At 47.9% G+C, this 19,910-nt stretch overlaps 1 protein-coding gene and 1 long non-coding RNA gene across 48 annotated transcripts in view; one reads left to right on the top strand and one right to left on the bottom strand.

The window, feature by feature from the left end:
* Nucleotides 1–19,910, bottom strand: part of LOC125726904 (uncharacterized) — a 138,921-nt gene that overhangs the window by 54,736 nt on the left and 64,275 nt on the right. The window lies entirely within an intron of this gene.
* LOC125726926 (uncharacterized) lies at nt 5,791–9,969 on the top strand. Its single transcript, XR_007388468.1, has 3 exons — nt 5,791–6,986; nt 8,580–8,653; nt 8,972–9,969. It is a non-coding gene; the product is annotated as an uncharacterized LOC125726926 (long non-coding RNA).

Here is a 19,910-nt window from a genome sequence, read left to right as displayed (position 1 = left end):
TTGTTATTATTTTTGTCCCTCTCTCTCCGCATCGCCATGGTGCCGTGCTTGCTCTTTCCATGCATACCGTGTGACATCACCCTGATCTGACCAATCAGCTGTTGGTGAAGGGGGTCAGTGAGAGTCTAATAGCTCAGAGGGTTGCCCCAGCCCTTATCGCGCTCTCTGATGATCCTGAAATGTAAGTCCACTCCTGCCTCGTTCCTCCCAGCCTACCCTCCCCACCTTGGTCCATGGCTTTCCAGGAAGTGCCTCACTCTCCGTGCGAGGAGCTCGTGGCAGTGAGAAGCGGCTAACGCTAAAGTGCTAACGTGTCAGCTGTAACTTAATCTGGGATGGATGCTTGCTGACCACGCGAACCCAGAGCAGCTGTCATCTCCATACCAAACGGGAAACACGGCCCCGTATTCAGAGGCTGCTTTTGGGTAATTATCACGTCTATTCAGGGTGGTCATGTTTACCCGGAAATGCGAGAGTATTTGCCCCCTCGTATCGCCGCATTGCTCTGTTTGGACCCTTTGAGTGCCGGTGAACGAAGGATCTGCCGCCGCCTGCGGGTCGCGCTATTCCTGGGAAGCCGAGGCAGGGAGGAGGCTATGCTAAGCTAAGACATGCTAACATCGACCTCAGGCTGAGATCCTCGCTGCCCCCACGTGCTCGATTCATCGCATGATTAGGCTCCAGACTCGCCCTCAGGCACGCTGCCCCCTCCGCCCCCCCAGACCCCCGTCCCGTCCCACCCGCTCACCCATTCGTCTCTCTTTTGCATTTTGACCGGTTGCAGGTGATTCTCAGGGGCATGAGCGAGGCCTTAATTGACAAGCGGGTAGCTCCAGCGCTAATTACCTTGTGCAGTGACCCGGAATTGTGAGTCAATGCAGACGTGAGACTTCCGCTCTGTCCGTGTCCTCCGTGTCTGTGCCGTCCCTCTGCCGCCATCCGCGCGGATGTGTGTCCCACTCATGCCTGCCACTACTTACCGCCGCACACAGTCACCATCTACCTTCTCTGTCTGTCTACATATTGAATTAGTGGAGACTCTCGGCCTCAGATTGTCAGTGGGTCCGTTTCTGCTTGTGTTCCAGCTCGGTTAGGATATCGACGATACCGGCGTTTGGTACCATAATGGAGACCGTGACCCAGAAAGAGGTACCGTGTCACTTCAGTCATCCAGACCTTTAATTTGGAGATTTAATTGCATGTCAAACTGCATGAAGACCAGTGCAGACCAGTGGATATCTCCCAGTGTGTGTACGCCTGAAGGATAATGTGTCACATACTTGCGATTTAAGCTTCTGGAGAGAGTGAAGATGCAGCTGGCGTCCTTCCTGGAGGACCCGCAGTACCAGGACCAGCATTCCCTGCACATTGAGATCATCCGGACGTTCGGGAGGGTCGGTCCCAACGCTGAGCCTCGCTTCAGAGACGAGTGTGAGTTTCTGGCCATTTCAAGCCAGAGATATGACACAGCAACTTCTCTTCAGGGAACCGTTCAGTGTGTCATGGTTCATCGCGAATTATGGCTTTGCTGTTCTGTGCTAGTAAACTGGAGGCCTTGTCTTCCTTGCGCGTTTTGTGTGTCTGTGGTCACTGGGCCTCAGCGACCGTCACACACACACACGCAAACCCAGCTCTGTGTTTCAGTCGTGCTCCCTCACCTGCACAAGCTGGCACTGGGCAACAATGGGCAGACGGCCGAGGCCAAGCGGATGGACATCGCCATGCAGCTGTTCGAGGCCTACAGCGCCCTCTCCTGCTGCTGTATCCTTCAGAACCCCGGGGGTCAAAGGTCGCCTGGCCCAGTACCGAATAGCTCAGCTTTTACAGCGCCTCTCAATCAGTTTGATGTTAACGTGGGATATTCTAGCTGCCGTTGCCCATTTTGCTAAGCTGCCTCTTACTGAGGAGACAAAACCTTGAGGCTTCAACTTCATCCAAGTTGCCGTAACCAAACGACAAAAAACAGGCCTGGAGTTTCTCTCGTCACGTACAGCTTTGAAGCGTGTGAATATGCCCTGAAAGTGGAGAGAAGACAAACTCTCCATGTGGACACCTAATTTCAGGGTAAATATGAACTCAGAGCCTAACCGCTGGGGCTGGGGAGGGCTGACTGTGCAGCAAAGCTGCAACCAAACTCTCCCCAGACCCCCCAATCCATATACACCTGTCAGCTCCGAGCTCCCTGCAGCTGGGTCAGGTTAGCGCCTGAAACTGTTCTCATAGCTACTTTAATGGGCATTTAAAAAGGCAGCCCGCCACCCTTTATTCGGGAGGGGGGGGGGGGTTGACAGACAGCAGTGGGTGGACAGCAGGTCTAGCTGGAGGACCCCATAACTGCAGACGCACAGTTATCTCCGAAGACGTGCTGGTGAATCACTTCCTCCCAGGGCTGAGATGCTTAAGAGTTGACATGGAGCAGTTCTCTTCTGAATATGAGGTTTGTTAGACCGTCCCAGCGCTGGGAAACCTCACAATACCCAACACTGAAGGCAAACAGAGCAGGCGGTATCTCACTATTCTGTGTCGTTTTTCCGCAGGATATCCTGAGCTCCATGATTAAGGAATGTGAGCAGAAAGTGGAGAACAGGAACTCACAGGAGCCACAGGGGTAAGAGCCAACTGAACCATCTGCTTACCGCCATAGCTCCCCTCACACCACGGCGTGGGCGGTGCCAACCAGCCCCTCGTTTACCGCCATAGCTCCCCTCACACCATGGCGTAGGCGGTGCCAACCAGCCCCTCGCTTACCGCCGTAGCTCCCCTCACACCATGGCGTGGGCGGTGCCAACCAGCCCCTCGTTTACCGCCATAGCTCCCCTCACACCATGGCGTGGGCGGTGCCAACCAGCCCCTCGTTTACCGCCGTAGCTCCCCTCACACCACGGCGTGGGCGGTGCCAGCCAGCCCCTCGCTTACCGCCGTAGCTCCCCTCACACCACGGCGTGGGCGGTGCCAGCCAGCCCCTCGCTTACCGCCGTAGCTCCCCTCACACCACGGCGTGGGCGGTGCCAGCCAGCCCCTCGCTTACCGCCGTAGCTCCCCTCACACCACGGCGTGGGCGGTGCCAACCAGCCCCTCGCTTACCGCTGTAGCTCCCCTCACACCATGGCGTGGGCGGTGCCAACCAGCCCCTCGCTTACCGCCGTAGCTCCCCTCACACCACGGCGTGGGCGGTGCCAACCAGCCCCTCGCTTACCGCTGTAGCTCCCCTCACACCATGGCGTGGGCGGTGCCAGCCAGCCCCTCGCTTACCGCCGTAGCTCCCCTCACACCACGGCGTGGGCGGTGCCAACCAGCCCCTCGCTTACCGCCGTAGCTCCCCTCACACCACGGCGTGGGCGGTGCCAACCAGCCCCTCGTTTACCGCCATAGCTCCCCTCACACCATGGTGTGGGCGGTGCCAACCAGCCCCTCGCTTACCGCCGTAGCTCCCCTCACACCACGGCGTGGGCGGTGCCAACCAGCCCCTCGCTTACCGCCGTAGCTCCCCTCACACCACGGCGTGGGCGGTGCCGACCAGCCCCTCGCTTACCGCCGTAGCTCCCCTCACACCACGGCGTGGGCGGTGCCAACCAGCCCCTCGCTTACCGCCGTAGCTCCCCTCACACCACGGCGTGGGCGGTGCCAACCAGCCCCTCGCTTACCGCCGTAGCTCCCCTCACACCACGGCGTGGGCAGCACCGACCAGCCCCTCCCTTGATTATTATCTGGTCACTTTGGTCAGCTCTCGCTCTGCACCCACCAAACCATGCCCCTTGGCTGCTGTATCCAGGTCCATGTCGATAGCTGCCAGCCTCGTTAGCGAAGACACAAAGACCAAGTTTCTCAGTAAGGTGGGTCAGCTGACGACTTCGGGCGCCATGCTGGCCAACGTGTTCCAGCGGAAGAAGTGACCGGAATGTGCCGTCGCCGATCCCACGCTGCCCGGCCCCTCCTACTTGAACCCAATACTCTGCCTTTTCTCTGTGTCCTTTTATCACCACAAAGTCATTTGAAGCTCCAAAGATATTTGCACTGTGTTTAATTCCTCTTCAGTTTGGGTTTTTATCGTTATATATATTATGTAACTGTATTGTACACATTTTCCGTGATTTCCAGTCTTATCTTTGTGTTGTATGTATGTTTTGATTTATCTATATGTTTTTTATATTACTCAAGTAAATAACTGTACGATTTACCGAATTACAAGACCATTTTAAACATGTCCAAGTAATAAAACTGATGAACACTTGTGTACTTCCAGCCGGTCTGATTTACTGGCATTCATCTTATGAATACATGTCAGCTTTGCAGACAGGTTTGTACGGTGGCCGAGAAAGCCCAATGAAATACAACATAAGAAACTCACGTCTAATAGAAAAACACATTTCAAAGCAACAAAGCATATTATTCAGTTCATAACACATTTGCAGACACACTGCAAATTCATAGACGCTGCCCAAATTCGAAAACACTTTCATAAAAATGACACGTGCGAACCACATTTTACAAACGCGCTGCACATTCACAGACGCGCCACAATTGCAGAAAACAACCGCAACTTCGGAATTACTAGGCTTAAATAATTACTGAAATACTTTTCTTTCCTGAGCAGCATCTGTGTGTAAGAAACATAGACAAAACATTTGAATATAATTGATTTCCTAAGTATCAGATATAACCGACAATGCCAATAAGGCCTCAGAAGTTTACCCTTCCAGTACAGTTTCTTTTATCCAGCACTCCTCAGTAAATTAATGAGATGTGCAGGAAATATTCAATGAAATAAAAAATTAACAAAACAGTATTTAGGAGACTTTGGATATCTGCGTGTCATGGCGGCAACTGATTACCACAAAAGAAACTAAATGCTGTTTATATAGCAGCCGTTCGGTATGATATGAAATGACTTTCTTGTCTTGCGTTATATCCTGACTTTGCTGATGCTCAGTTGCTTCAAAAACCAGTACAGCGTCTTTTTACGGAGCCTCCTGTCAGAGTGATTAATCTGCCAGTAAAGCAGCTTCTCAGTCTTATGATCTGTACTGGAATTTAGCTGCTCAGACTTACATGTCAGCTCTGCGGGGGACTTTATGACTTACGGCTGTTTTACTTTTCGGATATAAAAAAAGACGCAATAGCTTTAAAAATGTCACCTGTAGGCCGCAGATTTCCCGTGATACATAATCATGCGGGGTGGGGGCAAACCAGGGGTACTTAAAGATTAAAGCCACGGCAAGTAAGTCCGCCATCATGTGCTCATGCTACGTGAACCTCCAGGGCTCAGAGCGCCTGTTTGACATCTTTTAAAAACTATAGATCTAATTTCCCCTGCAATCTGATGGATGTTTAAACAGAAACACGTTTGTCCTGGTATAATGTTGATGGAAATTGTCTCTTGTGTTTGAACGCCATTTAGGTTGTTTTTTTTTTGCCAGTATATGGAATGAGTTTCTGGTATGGACCATAAGAGACCAGTAACGGGAAATGTGGCCGGGTTTCGGTGGACAGCACTTACTACGCTCACGAAAACAGGAAAGGGAGAAAAACTAATAAAGATTGCGGTCTTTTTTTGGCTTTAGTTGTCTTTCTAAATGGCTTATATCCAGCCAGAACTGGGCATATTGGTAAACTTCTTATTTGGAAGTCGAGAAAAATAAAATCTTGTGTATTTTTTTATCTATACAGCGTCACTCTGTATCCACAGCCAGTATTATAACCGTAAGAAATGCTGCAGCAAATATCCAGCAGGTAGACATATTTATTTTCCATACAATGCCGTTAGGTACATTTCAGCGTGGCTCTGGAACAAGGCCCTGAGCACGTTTCACCTTAACTTTACGTTTCATCGGGTTATTTTCCTAAATAAGATGTTTTGAAATTTACAACAAATGGCCAAACAAGAATCAGAAACACTGTGCTTAACTCGGATCTGTCACTGCAGTCAAGATATCCGCGCTTCGCCGAAACACGGTCAAATCATCCGCGCTTAAAATGTGAGGTGCACGCATAGACATGACATTACGGTATCAGCCGCACATGACGGTTTAGGAAATTGTAATATATTGAGAGCCAGTTGAGACACATTTGGGGATGGCAAGAGGTTCAATATTAATAACTTCTTCAGCTCCGGGTATAACGCACAAACACTTAACCTCCCTGTGTTACCTTCTTCTACTTCCCTCCGTGCTGCCTACAACTATTTGCTACTACTGCCCTCTACTGGTTGAATCCAAGCTACTACAGAAAATAACATACTCCAAGCGATCGCGCATAGGAAAATGTTGAGTACGCGTGTGTACGAAGTACAGGATATACTTAAATGCAATTAATGTCTAACTTGCCCATAATGTATGAACAAGTCATATGGCATCTGAAAGGCAACGTTCAAGGCTATTTCCTACACAAATCTGGTCAGATTTAATATACCACTTAAAAGAATGCACTTTGAAATCCATATAATTTTATGTTATGAGCCAGGTTGAACAGCTCATTTCTCAGCATTATCACATAAGGTACAAACATCTCTGCAAACACCTAAAAGGCAAGGGCCTAGGCTATATCTCGACCAAATTTGGTCAATGTTCACTGTAGCATTTTAAAGAAAATCCACTTTGAAATCCATGGGTTTACATTACATGCGTTGGCATATATGAGCCAAGTTTGACAGGTCATTTCTCAGGATTTCCCCCTAAGGTACAAACATCTCTGCAAGCACCTGAAATGCAAGGCCATACACCATACCTGCACCAAATTTGGTCAACTTTATCTGCACCATTTTTTAAAAAATGTACTTTAAATTCCATGTTATTTTATGTTCTGAGCCAAGTTTGCTCATTTCTTTGAATTGTTACGTGCCGTAAGGTTTGGGGAGGGATTGTCCTGATCGTTGTCAGGCTGCCTTCGACTCCGCCTCCCGGACCTGGCCACGCCCCGAGCTTCGACGCTACTTCCGCCTTTATGATTGAAAAAGCCGTGGCGGGAGAGTAGCAGCAGCTCTGCTCTTGGTTGGTTTCTGTTGTTGATTTGATTGCATTCTTTTGGATTGCTCGTGTATGACAGTTTTGGTTTTCGTCTCTTGCCTTGTCCTTCTGTACCTTTGCCTTCGGTTTTGACTGCTTTCTGGTCTCCTCTCTTTGCCTCGCCCCTTTGGTTACTGTGTTTCGGCTTTGGTGTGTTCTGTATGTTCGTTTCTGTTAAGTACGTAGGGAGTGACTGCTATTTTGTTTTGCGTACGTGTGGCTTATTCTGTGTTTTGGTTGGGGAGTTAGGCTTAGTCTGTGTCATTTCTCATTTTTTTCGTTTTGTTTAGAATTAGTTTAGTCGTGGACGTGTTCGGTAGTGCTGTTTTGTTTATTGTTTTGGCGGTGTCACTCCCGTAGTCTGTTTCCCTATTGTTTGTGAAAGTCTTTGTGAATAAATATAAAAAAATACAAAAAAGATCCCTGTGTTTCCCGTGTTCCCTTTTCCCATACCCTGGTTGTCTCGTTTTCCCCTCTCCTTTCCCTTTCTGTCGGTCCTCAACCCTAGACTGAGGATCGTAACAGAATTTTCCAAAAAAGGTATTTGCGCATTGCAAGTGTGTCGTCTCCTCTGGATTTGAGATTTTATCAATTCCTTGCCGAGTTCTTGAAGAGAGAGTTATCTCCTTGGGATCTTTCCTTTGAAACTGACTCAGTGGCATCCTGGTGACAAATTCATTATAAGCAGAGATGTACAGGATATTGAACAATATTATAATTATCCAGTGTATGGTTCTTATTTTGCAGTTGTAACCGTTCACCAACTTATCCAAGCAGGGGCATTGGAGGGGCATGGATACTATGAGAAATTCAGGGGGTCCAGCACTTTTTAGGAGCCCCAAAATACCCCCCACTCAGCAAAATCAACTGAGTGATTGAAAGTGCCAGCCTGAGCAGGGGGTCCAAGGTCACATTTTCTATTTGCCTGTATCCAAGTTATGTACTCCTTATGTAGCATTGTAATCCCTAATCATTGTAGCATTGTAATCCCTAATCATTGTAGAATTGTAATCTGTAATCATTGTAGCATTGTAATCTGTAATCATTGTAATCCCTAATCATTGTAGCATTGTAAACCATAATTTGTGGTTTATGATGCTCCCCACCACAGATTCTCTGATGCCTATTCAGCATGCTCATGAGCACCACAATTTTCCCCATTTTTGGGATGTAAGGGTGTTCATGTTTGGTGGAGATGTGAATGATTGGTTTGATGGGATTAGGTTTGGGGTAGGTGGGAACAATGATTGTTGTGGAGTGGTGTTATTGTTGTTTAACAGACAGTTTTCACACCTGCATAGCTCTCTAGTCTATCATACCAGAACACCTCCAATGCAATGCAAATGTGTTAGGGGTCAAAATGTACTTGATTAAAATGCATCTCTTTACATGCCTTTTAAATGCGTCATGAGCAAGGGGGGATGGCTGAGATGTTTGGAATGTAGAGATGCGGATTGGAGAGGGGGAGGCACAGACTGTTCAGAAAATGGCTGCGACAGTTTCCCAGAGTACATGTCAGTTTCTTGGATTTGTGTGCCATGGTTTTGATGTGTAATTATTTCTTTAATGAGTGTACAGATTTGGGAAGCTGTGGAAGAAGCGAAAGCAGGAGAGGATCCAGGTCCTGATCCACATACAATTCCCAAGACTGGGTGACTTATAGTTTCTTTAATACAATGAATTATTTTGTAGATAATTTTTTTATGTTATAATAGCAATTCTGTTTAATTTCATTGTCAGTTCTTCTGACATCAGAAGCTCTCCTGACCAAGTAAATTAGGTGTAATTATTACTATACAGTAAAATGTAATATTACTTTTTAAAAAGTTTTACCGCATCGCTTACAATTGTAATATTATAGTGATATAAATTGCTTCATTTATATCTATTTTTGAGTGTCTCAAATTTCATCAAATTGTAATTTAAAAATTGTGCATTTAAAACAATTTCAAGTATTATTTTTGTTTCAGGCTACAGACAACATTGCATATCTGGAATCTCTGAGATCAGCAGTTAATGATCCAAACCTCGAATGGACTTATTACAGTCACAGTGTGCCGGACTCTGCATTCTTCTGTATATCTCAGGAAAAATGGAAGGATTTGGGGGAAAATCAGCCCAGAAGACATTTCATTGGGCTGGAATTGGACAAATGTTATTTCTGCTGGCATCTGTTCAGTTCATCCATGCTGCAGCTTTGGCTTCATTCCTCATAGTGCGAAAAGCATCCATTCAGGAGGACCTGCACCGCTGTTCAAATGTGACGTTCAGCGACTGGTCAGTTACCTGCAGAGTAGTTATGCAAAGTCAGGAGCTAAAGGCCGTGGTAGAGTTCCATGGTGGTGTTGCACGACAATCCCGAGAAGAACTAAGGCATCGGTACATCAGAGCAGGAACGACTGGGCAAAAGTCTGGAGACGAAGTTCCCAAGGTCTCTATATTTGGAAAGTTTACACAAACTCAGCCCTGAAGCGTTTGACTCTGGAAACCGTGATGAGTGTCCTAGGCCATCTGTTCAAAACATTATCCTGGAATTCCAAAAGACAAACACGGTATCATCAACATGAAGCTGTCAGTCTCAGCATAATGGTGGAAAAGAAGACCCAGTGTCCAGTGGATGTTCTGCAGAAGGTGACCCTTCATCCAAGAGGGGTTTTGCTCTGGTCAGGAAGAAGCTCGGAAGTACTTCACAGTCGGTCAGGAGGACATTGCCTACATTGATGCAACTGGCAGCATTGTGAAGAGGGGAAAACTGACGAAAGCTCCATTCTATGTGTACGAGCCTGTTGTGGGGGGGGGGACCCCCGAAAAGGGTGGCCTGCTTTTCCAGTCGGGACCTTTCTCACCTGTGACCACATCACAGCATCAGTACAATATTTCTTGGTTCATTTCACACAGATCACAGAAAGTTATATGGAAGATTTGTGCATCCAAAAATGATGCCTGAGATGGATCACTGGTGCTGTTGCAGGCCACAGCAAACACATTTGTCAACTCCAACCTCAGTAACATCGTATCTGCTTACTACTGAATCATCACTGGAAAAGCCACCATGAAAGACTGTTCAGTTACAATTCTGCATCACGACCTGAGTCATATAATGATAAACGCCAAGTCTCTCTCCAAAAAACAGTGTGTTCTTATTAAATTAATGTTGTGTTAAAGTATTGTGTTAAAGTACATTAAATTTTAATATAACTTTTAAGAGTTTTACATGTGCTATCATCCGTCTCAACAGCCTTCCAAAGCAATATGGCTTCGGCCTGCTGACAACAGCAAGCACAATACCAGAGCTTGAGGAGATGGTCTTAAGGGTGACAGTTGTCATCTCTAGTCCCTATGCTGCAGCAAATGTGGAAAAACATTCCCATAACATTCAAACGATGCTGGCATTAATTGACGACGTGTCTCTGGGGAAATACATGATCAAACCTGAAGATGTAGCAGAGGCACCTTTATAATTTTGCTATAATCAGTTAAACACTTCACAGCTTGTGCTTAAATTTACACATGAATGTGATGTTACAGTAGTTGTACACTTAAATAAACCAACATTGGAGGCATGAACAAATGATCTTAGAACAGCAATGACACATTTATTTCCCTTATTTTTAATGTTTGGTTGACATTGGTGCATCACCATTTCAGGAACACCTGGAGAACATTATCCAGAAGGTACCACTGAACCAAACTGCGGAAGGTAACCGTTACTATTCAGCTACTTTCACCAGAACTTTGGCTGCCAATTTATTGTTTTGTATTATTCCTGTAATATAATGTGACTGAACATTTTATACATCAACGTTTAATCTGTTGCATGTTATAAGCTGTAAAAAGGCTAGTATTGTGTGTTTTCTTACAGTTTTTTTTAATTGCTAAGACAGAGTAGAATCTAGGGTAGTATCTCTCCACACGTCTGATCTATCTTCGGCATCGCTCTGGAGGAATATCTTACATACAGCATTCATTGTTTGATCTTGTGTCAATTGACATAATTTGTTTGTATTATGTGGTTTTTACAATCTATTTGTCTTGATAGTCTTGTTAGTAATTTATCAAAATGACATATTTCAGTTTTGACTGTTTTATTAGCAGTTTTAAGGTCAGTATGTACTTATGTGCAAAATGGCCTCTGAAAATATAATGTTGTGAGTGAGACAGGAATCCATGACTTTTGAAACATTTAGTCATCGATTGCATTTTGTATGAAAGCAAAGCGAAATGCTTCAGTTTAGTCCACATAAGCTAATGTTGTGGTGACTGTATGAAGTGTTTGGAGAAAGCAACTTCAGTATTGCAGTATCTGTCTTAGCAATTGAAAAAACTAAAACTCACGCTGCCTTTCCAAACTGATTGGTGTGAGGAGCAGTGACAGACATTCCAGACTGATGGGCCATTGACAGTATGCAAAGGTCTGGTGACTCCAAAGTCACTTCAAAGTTGTAACACTTTAGTAATCAAACCTCACACAATTCTTTGAATGTCTCATTCACCTTTGTGTAGCCAGCCCCTATGTCTATAAGCTTCAGAGCTCAAAAGTCTTGGCTAGAAATGTTTATAATATGATTTTTTACAATTTGTCAGCACCACTGAAAATAGGTTTTTGAAAAGTGTACGTTTAAAGTAGATTTTAACAAAAAAAAACTGAATAATCACATTCTAAATGATCTCAGATTATTGGTGCTGAGTTTGTGCTGAATAAAAGCATTTGTAGCACTTTGGGATAAATGTTTTTTAGTGAAATATTTTACAGTTTTTCTGAATTGCTGACATATTAAAAATCATTTTGGGAATAAAACTGCCAATTGCCAAAAGTTATTTATTGAATCAATCACTCAAATTGGCAAAACGCACCTAGTTAGACACAATTTGCAGATCTCAGTCACCCTTTTTGCAAAACTCATGTGGAAGTAAAATTGGACATTGATAGCCTGGGAGGGAGGCATATTGGGTCTGTTATGTCTTAGGCCTTAGGCAAGAAGAGATTGTTTTGAATACTGTGTGACCTCGCTTTGAGATAGCTGCCTGCAGTAAGTTCCGCAGACCCTGAGGAAAGCTCGGACCTTGGAGAGGCTAGAGAGACTTCTAGAGCTGGCAATGGAATCCAAGGAGGGGAGTGGGCAGCCAATCACCTTCTCTGCTGTACTGGTGACCCTCTGGAGTCTCTTCTTATTGGCTACTGTACACCCAGCGTACCACACGGGGATGGCATGGATCAGCACACTCTCGATCGTGGCTCGGTAGAAGGACACCAGCAGGTCGGTCTGCAGCCTGTTCCATCTCAGGACCCTCAGGAAATGGAGGCGCTGCTGGGCTTTCTGCACCAGGGCGGTTGTGTTTGTGGTCCATGACAGGTCCTCGGAGATGTAAGTCCTGAGGAACTTGAAGGAGGACACCCTCTCCACGCAGTCACCTTTTATGGAGGGGGGGGGTCAGCTTTTGGCTTACGGAAGTCCATGACCACTTCCTTGGTTTTCCTAGTGTTGAGGGTTAGGTTGTTGTAGTCACACCATTCTGTCAGACGCTGGACCTCATCTCTATTGGCGGTGTCATCATCGTTAGTGATCAGCCCAACCAGGGTGATGTCATCTGCGAATATGATTATGGTGTGGCAGGGATGCGTGAGGATGCAGTCACTGGTGTAGATGGTGAACAGCAGACGGCTCAGCCCACATCCCTGTGGTGAGCCAGTGCTGAGTGACAGGGTGGATGATCTCCGGTTACCAACAGAAACAATTTCTTAAATTTCACAGACCATTTATTGCAGTGTAGTCAGTTTATTAATGAAATTGGAATTTTGTCTAAATACAAGAAATTATACTTGCTTAGATTTTCATTTTCTGCAGTGGAGTTACAATACCTGATTCCAGGTAAGTCACTTCAGCTTTCATAATCACTGCTCTCCCTGGTGGATGAATAAATCATTGCAAGTACTTTACGCACAGAGAGGTAAGGGGCGGATCATGCCGGCCTGCTTGTTCATTACATCATCGTGGGGGATCTCATTACAGTCAAGGTCCCACCCAAGACCCAGCAGGAACCAGTCATGGACCAGCCAGGTACCAGCCAAGGCCCCATCATGGAAACGGGAAAATTCAAGGCTTCATCTGTACAGTAATAATGGCTTACACAACATGATTTATCAATCTGTCTTATAATAATACACCTTTCTGAATAACCCCTCAACCTGTTGAATACAGTGATCTGATGCCCATTGCTAATGTATTGGGTGCAGCACTTGATACTCACAGGATGCTAATTCATTGCATTGAGGTTTTGGTTCACTTACATTGTCTTCATATTGTGTGCAGTGTAATAACCAGAGGAAACCTAGTAATCTACTCAAACATGTCTAGGTCTGATTTAGACATGGAGTAAAGGCAGGAGAAAATGTTATTTACTGACTCTCAAAGTGTTCTCTCATCGTTAACACTTTACCTGAGGGGCACAAATAATGTAGCATTATGCTGTTAATTATGGATTAATTAACCACAAAAAACGTCTTAGTGATCAGCTTGATTTTGTCCGTAAATATGGCCGCTGCACACACTGCACCTAACTGCTGCTGTCATGGATTTTTAAGGGTCGCCGGCAGGAAACGGCAACATCACGTTCATCTCAAACGGGGAAGTGCTGAACTTCAGCGGCGCGATTTCTGTTCCTGCAAAATATATGGATGATTTATGGCTCATAAAATTCTTGATTTTTTATTATGAAAGAACGTAAATGACTGCTAATTACAAACTGGAATAAATAGAAGTGTCCCGTTAAAATGGAGTCATCATGGTATTTAATAAATATCGCGCATAGATCCCCTTCCTTAAAATTTAATTCTGAACCTCTTATATTTAGTAATGTATGTTTTGTCTCAGGGGCGGCATGGTGGTGCAGTGGTTAGCACTGTTGCCTCACACCACATACAAAGTGTGAGGAAAGAACACATTTGTAATGAATGCACCAATTTTTTCCTTTTACAAATTCCATTGCGTTGGAGAATTTAAACAAAAGTTTTGTCTATTCTGTATAAACAATATTTGATGTTATTTACATAAAATACAGACAAAACTAACGATAGTGCCCCCTAAAGCCTTGGTTGGGTTATGGACCAGGCTAATGGGATAAATTACGCATGAGGGCCCCAGCATATAGAGCTCATGCTGACCACCTGGGCCCCTGGTGCTTTTTCCACATACAGCGAGCATTAATTCCCAGGGCCCCCGACATATAGAGTGCAAGCTGGTCAACTGGGGCACTTGCTATATGCCAGCCACCTGGGGTACTTGGTACACGCCGGCCACCTGGTGCACTTGGTACACGCCGGCCACCTGGGGCATTTGGTACACGCCAGCCACCTGGGGCACTTGGTACACGCCGGCCCCCTGGGGCACTTGGTACACTCCAGCCACCTGGGGTACTTGGTACACGCCGGCCACCTGGGTTACTTGGTACACGCCAGCCACCTGGGGTACTTGGTACACGCCGGCCACCTGGGTTACTTGGTACACGCCAGCCACCTGGGGCACTTGGTACACGCCGGCCACCTGGGGCACTTGGTACACGCCAGCCACCTGGGGCACTTGGTACATGCCGTGCTCCTTGGTGTGTACAGTGCCAGCTTAAAACAAGGGCATTTCAGAGATCAAGCTGTGAGCTGAGCCTCAAGGCCCCCTGGATCCTCAGCATGGACACTGGGGCAAGATTAACATCAGGCTCACTGGCCTCCATCTTCCATGCGCTGACTGGCATGTTACAGTAACACTTTCCCAGAGTGTTAATTCAGAATAATGGGGAACTTTGTGCTTAAAGCACAGCTACTGCTACACTGGTGTCATTCAAAAGCTGCCATTATTTTCCCATGTTTGTGTCAGACATTCATTTTTAATAAAATTACCTCTGTGTCATTTAGACACAGGGCATTAATGATAGCTAGCTAACTTGTCAGATAGCGTTACACTGTGTCTTTAAGTCTGCTGCTACTAACTTTGAACACTAAGTCTAAATATTGGCCAGTAATTCCAGCCAAGACTGAAAGGTCAGGCTGATGCCAGTATCCTGATTTTTAATGAATATTGGTTAATTGCAATATGTTAACCGATATAATGCGCATCTCTACATATTATTTGTTCCATCTTCATAACTCACATTTATTATTATTATTATTATTATTATTATTATTTTAACAACAATAATAATAATAATCAGACCTCACAATCACAATCTTGATTCTGAGTGAAAAAAATAGCGAATAATTTTTTACCCAGAATTTGGAAGCCCTAGTGTAGGGTGACTAGGTGACCAATCAGACAAACTGCTGGACCCGACAACATCTGCTTAGAGCCAGTGCTGATCAGCTAGCCGACGTCCTTATGGACACACTAATCCCCCTTTTGTTCCTAGACCAGCGAGTACCTCTCGTACCAGGCTAGGCCTTTTCTCAGGCCACCTGGAATTTAAGCTCTGTCATATGTGCATGTGTGATCCTACAATCCAGATGTACAGATGTGTAGTAAACAGATCTACAAAGTGTAGAGGGTTAATTGTGAGTGTGGATGGGAAGGTTCAGCGGAGGACTGACTGAGTTCAGTAGGGTGACAGCTGTGGGGAAGAAGCTGTTCCTAAAGCTGCTGGTTTTAGTCTGAAGGTTCCTGTAGCACCTTCTAGAGGGGAGGAGCTGTAAGAGATCGTTAGCAGGATGAGAGGAGTCCCTAAGAATGCTGTGTGCCCGTTGTAGACATGTCTTCTTGTGGACATCCTCAATGGCAGGAAGTGGAGTCCCAATAATGCATTGGCTGGTTTTCACCACCCACTGCAGTGCCTTGCAGTCAGCAACAGAGCAATTCCCATACCGGACTGTAACACAGTTGGTCAGGATGCTCTCTATCTCACAGGGGTAGTAGTTACCCAGTATGTCAGCAGACGGGTGGTTCTTCAGTGCCCTCAAAAAGAAGAGGTGTTGATGGGCCTTACATCAAGAGCTTCACAGCATATCAAAGTGCATGAAGGCAGAGCAGAAGGATAAACAGCAGTGTGATGCCGTCCTCATTGTATGAATTATATTTATACCATGAGGGTTTGTTTCCTCTCACTGCCCACAGTGTCCTGATGGAGAGAGCAGACTCCCCTGTACCCAGCAGTGTGATGCCGTCCCCATTGTATGAATTATATTTATACCATGAGGGTTTGTTTCCTCTCACTGCCCACAGTGTCCTGATGGAGAGAGCAGACTCCCCTGTGCCCAGCTGTGTTTCCCTGAAGAGTGACAGGTCAATCGGAATTCCAATTAACTTCAGAGAGGGACCTTTTCCTACAGATCAAAGGTAAATGTGCATTTTAACAAACACTGTTTGAAATACTCATACTCTCAATCAAATGGCAGAGAAACACATACAAAGTGTGAGGAAAGAACACATTTGTAATGAATGCACCAATTTTTTCCTTTTACAAATTCCATTGCGTTGGAGAATTTAAACAAAAGTTTTGTCTATTCTGTATAAACAATATTTGATGTTATTTACATAAAATACAGACAAAACTAACGATAGTGCCCCCTAAAGCCTTGGTTGGGTTATGGACCAGGCTAATGGGATAAATTACGCATGAGGGCCCCAGCATATAGAGCTCATGCTGACCACCTGGGCCCCTGGTGCTTTTTCCACATACAGCGAGCATTAATTCCCAGGGCCCCCGACATATAGAGTGCAAGCTGGTCAACTGGGGCACTTGCTATATGCCAGCCACCTGGGGTACTTGGTACACGCCGGCCACCTGGTGCACTTGGTACACGCCGGCCACCTGGGGCATTTGGTACACGCCAGCCACCTGGGGCACTTGGTACACGCCGGCCCCCTGGGGCACTTGGTACACTCCAGCCACCTGGGGTACTTGGTACACGCTGGCCTCCTGGGTTACTTGGTACACGCCAGCCACCTGGGGTACTTGGTACACGCCAGCCACCTGGGGCACTTGGTACACGCCGGCCACCTGGGGCACTTGGGGCACTGTTGCCTCACACCTCTGGGACCCGGGTTCGAGTCTCCGCCTGGGTCACATGTATGTGGAGTTTGCATGTTCTCCCCATGTCGTCGTGGGGTTTCCTCCGGGTACTCCGGTTTCCCCCCACAATCCAAAAACATGCTGAGGCTAATTGGAGTCGCTAAATTGCCCATAGGTGTGCATGTGTGAGTGAATGATGTGTGAGTGTGCCCTGCGATGGGCTGGCCCCCCATCCTGGGTTGTTCCTTGCCTCGTGCCCATTGCTTCCGGGATAGGCTCCGGACCCCCCGCGACCCAATAGGATAAGCGGTTTGGAAAATGGATGGATGGATGGATGTTTTGTCTCCACCTAGTGGCCTCCCTGAAAAGTACACATTGTTTCCGGAAGGATCGCTTGTTCCGTGAATTGACGCGTCCAGTGGATGTAAGAAATCAGCTTGATAGAGAGACATTATAACTGACTGCAGTCACTGTAGAGAAGGTTAATCTGCAATAGATAATAAATTCAATGGTGAATTGTTAATGGATGGCTGTGTATATTCTTACATGTCTGGTATTAATAATAATGCATGAAGATAGATTTAATGGCTTTTGCTGGTCAGGGATGCGAGGGGGCAATGGACAGTATCTATCTGCGTCAGAAACGTGGGGGGCGTTAGGGTGCCTGACCACCTGCGTATTTTTTCAGACAGGGGCATAAGCCAACCTTTTACAGTGGGGTGGGGGGCCACCTGCTACTTATGTTCGAAGGCGGTGTAAGCAAACCTTTTACAACGGGGTGGGGGGGCAAGGAGGCCTGGGCACCTGCCCCTTCTGTCCGACGGGGGCGTAAGCAGACCTATAACAGTGGGGTGGGGGGCCACCTGCTACTTCTGTTCAAAGACGATGTAAGCAAACCTTTTACAACAGGGTGGGGGGGAAAGGGTGCTGGGGCACCTGCCCATTTTTTCAGACATGGGCGTAAGCAGAAAATTTACAGCGGGGTGGGGGGCAAGGACGCCTGGGCACCTGCCACTTCTGTCTGATGGGGGCATAAGCAGACCTATTACAGAGGGGTGGGGGTGGCAAGGGGCCTTGGCTCCTGCCCCTTCTGTCCGATGGGGGATGTAAGCAGACCAATTACAGAGGGGTGGGGGTGGCAAGGGGGCCTGGGCACCTGCCCCTTCTGGCCGATGGGGGACGTAAGCAGACCAATTACAGAGGGGTGGGGGGTGGCAAGGGGCACTGGGCACCTGCCCCTTCTATTAGACAGGGCCGTAAGCAGACCCATTACAGAAGTGTGGGGGTGGCAAGGGGGCCTGGGCACCTGCCCCTTCTGTCCAACGGGGACGTAAGCAAACATTTCACAATGGGGTGGGGGTGGCAAGGGTGCCTGGGCACCTGCCCCTCCTGTCAGACGGGGGCGTAAGCAGACCTATTACAGAGGGGTGGGGGTGGCAAGGGGCACTGGGCACCTGCCTCTCCTGTCCGATGGGGGCGTAAGCAGACCTATTACAGAGGGGTGGGGGTGGCAAGGGGGCCTGGGGACCTGCCCCTTCTGTCCAACGGGGACGTAAGCAAACATTTCACAATGGGGTGGGGGGTGGCAAGGGTGCCTGGGCACCTGCCCCTCCTGTCAGACGGGGGCGTAAGCAGACCTATTACAGAGGGGTGGGGGTGGCAAGGGGCACTGGGCACCTGCCTCTCCTGTCCGATGGGGGCGTAAGCAGACCTATTACAGAGGGGTGGGGGTGGCAAGGGGGCCTTGGCAATTGCCCCTCCTGTCCGATGGGGGCGTGAAAATACCTATTACAGAAGTGTGGGGGTGGCAAGGGGCCCTGGGCACCTGCCTCTCCTGTCCGATGGGGGCGTAAGCAGACCTATTACAGAGGGGTGGGGGTGGCAAGGGGGCCTGGGCACCTGCCCCTTCTATTAGACAGGGCCGTAAGCAGACCAATTACAGAAGTGTGGGGGTGGCAAGGGGGCCTGGGCACCTGCCCCTTCTGTCCGACGGGGGCATAAGCAGACCTTTTTTCAGTGGGGTGGGGGTGGGAAGGGGACCTGGGCATCTACCCCTTCTGTCCAACGGGGACGTAAGCAAACATTTCACAGTGGGGTGGGGGTGGCAAGGGTGCCTGGGCACCTGCCCCTCCTGTCAGACGGGGGCGTAAGCAGACCTTTCATAGTGGGGAGGGGTGGCAAGAGGGCCTGGCTACCTGCCCCTCCTGTCCGACGGGGGCGTAAGCAGACCTTTCATAGTGGGGAGGGGTGGCAAGAGGGCCTGGCTATCTGCCACTCCTGTCCGAAGGGGGCATAAGCAAACATTTCTCAGTGGGGTGGGGGAGGCAAGGGGGCCTGGGCACCTGCCCCTTCTATCAGACGGGGGCGTAAGCAGACCTATTACAGATGGGTGAGGGTGGCAAGGGGCCCTGAGCACCTTCCCCTCCTGTCTGATGGGGTCGTAAGCAGACCTATTACAGAGGGGTGGGGGTGGCAAGGGGTCTGGGCACCTGGACCTTCTGTCCGATGGGGGACGTATGCAGACCAATTACAGAGGGGTGGGGGTGGCAAGGGGTCTGGGCACCTGGACCTTCTGTCCGATGGGGGACGTATGCAGACCTATTACAGAGGGGTGGGGGTGGCAAGGGGGCCTGGGCAACTGGACCTTCTGTCCGACGGGGGCATTTCTGACCTATTACAGAGGGGTGAGGGTGGCAAGGGGGCCTTGGCACCTGCCCCTTCTGTCCGATGGGGGACGTAAGCAGACCAATTACAGAGGGGTGGGGGTGGCAAGGGGGCCTGGGCACCTGCCCCTTCTATCAGACGGGGGCGTAAGCAGACCCTTCACAGTGGGGTTGGGGTGGCAAGGGGGCCTTGGCAATTGCCCCTCCTGTCCGATGGGGGCGTGAAAATACCTATTACAGTGGGGTGGGGGTG

The sequence above is a fragment of the Brienomyrus brachyistius genome, unplaced genomic scaffold (assembly GCF_023856365.1).
Source record: "Brienomyrus brachyistius isolate T26 unplaced genomic scaffold, BBRACH_0.4 scaffold79, whole genome shotgun sequence".
NCBI lineage: Eukaryota > Metazoa > Chordata > Actinopteri > Osteoglossiformes > Mormyridae > Brienomyrus > Brienomyrus brachyistius.
This window is presented reverse-complemented; position numbering and strand designations above follow the sequence as displayed.